This window comes from Brassica napus, unplaced genomic scaffold (genome assembly GCF_020379485.1).
Source record: "Brassica napus cultivar Da-Ae unplaced genomic scaffold, Da-Ae ScsIHWf_1091;HRSCAF=1555, whole genome shotgun sequence".
Taxonomy (NCBI): domain Eukaryota; kingdom Viridiplantae; phylum Streptophyta; class Magnoliopsida; order Brassicales; family Brassicaceae; genus Brassica; species Brassica napus.
In genome coordinates, this window is record NW_026014516.1 from 3,105 (window position 1) to 5,000 (window position 1,896).

A 1,896-nucleotide genomic window follows, 5' to 3' on the forward strand; every position below is an offset into this window, starting at 1 on the left:
AACAAACGAGTGATGGTCCTAAAGGGGGATGGCGAGTATGAATCCCAAGATGAGGCAGAGGCCGCGGCAGCGATCTCTGATGAGGAAGTAACCGACTACCCGGAGACAGGCGAGCTGCTAGTGACCCGGAGAGCCTTAGCACCCTCTTTGACCCAGAGACCATCCAGCGGGAGAACATCTTCCACACCAGATGTAGTGTTGATCACAAGGTATGTAGTTTGATCATAGATGGCGGATCTTGTACTAACGTGGCTAGCAAGTATCTTGTTGATAAGCTAGGGTTGGTCAAAACTGCCCATCCTCGACCATACCGTCTCAAATGGCTCAATGATGAGACTGAGCTCAAGATTGCCGAACAAGTTGTTGTGTCCTTCAGTATTGGCAAGTACCACGACCAGGTCAAGTGTGATGTTGTGCCCATGCAAGCCGGCCATATACTTCTCGGAAGGCCATGGCAGTTTGACAAGGAGACACTTCACCATGGCCGCACCAACATCTACAGTTTCGTCCACAACAACAAGAAGCACAGCCTAGCACCTCTCAGCCCTCAAGAAGTTCATGATATGCAGAAGGCAATGACGCAGTCCGGCCAGGTAAGTAACACTAACCTTTACATGACTTCTGGACAAGTGCTTAAATCATTACAACGTGAGACACAGGTGCTACTAATGATCTTTAAGGAAGGTTGTTTTGCAGGTTTAGAAGCTCCTGAAGTACCGGACGTAGTACAAGACCTCATGGGACGTTACAAGGATGTCTTCCCTGACGAGATCCCTGCCGGTTTGCCCCCTATCCGTGGCATAGAACATCAGATCGATCTTGTACCCGGCGCGCCACTACCAAACCGAGCCGCTTACCGTGTCAACCCTGAGGAAGCTAAGGAGCTGGAACGGCAGGTCCAAGATCTCATGGACAAAGGCTACATCCGCGAGAGCCTTAGCCCTGTGCAGTCCCGGTCCTACTAGTGCCTAAGAAAGATGGGTCATGGCGCATGTGTGTGGACTGCCGAGCCATCAACAACATAACCATCAAATATCGGTACCCTATACCTAGATTAGATGATATGTTGGATGAACTGAGTGGGTCTGTTGTGTTTTCTAAGATTGATCTCAGGAGTGGATACCATCAAGTCCGCATGAAGGAAGGAGATGAGTGGAAAACCGCCTTCAAGACCAAGCAAGGTCTATACGAGTGGCTGGTGATGCCGTTTGGCCTTACCAACGCCCCTAGCACCTTCATGAGACTCATGAATGAGGTCCTCCGACCTTACATTGGTAAATTCGTGGTTGTATACTTTGATGATATCTTGATTTACAGCAGGTCTTTAACTGAACACATGGGACACCTAGAACAGGTTTTGAAAGCCTTAAGGCAAGAAGGCCTTTATGCTAACCTTAAGAAATGTGTATTCTGCACTGATCAATTGGTATTTTTAGGCTTTGTTGTGAGTTCACAGGGACTGAAGGTTGATGAAGAGAAGATCAAGGCGATACAAGACTGGCCGACTCCAACCACGATCGGACATATCCGCAGCTTCCATGGACTGGCCAGTTTCTATCGACGATTTGTGAAGGACTTCAGTACCATTGCCGCCCCAATGACCTCCGTGATCAAGAAGAATGTAACCTTTGCTTGGGGCCCTGCCCAAGAGGAGTCTTTCAACAGGCTTAAATATAGCTTGACACATGCACCAGTTCTAACTCTTCCTAACTTTGATAAACCTTTTGAGATTGAGTGTGATGCTTCAGGGACAGGAATAGGAGCCGTGCTGACCCAAGGAGGACGGCCAGTGGCCTTTTTCAGTGAGAAATTGAGTGGAGCCGCCCTCAATTACCCCACCTATGATAAAGAGCTATATGCTCTAGTAAGGTCGCTTGAAACTTGGCAACATTATCT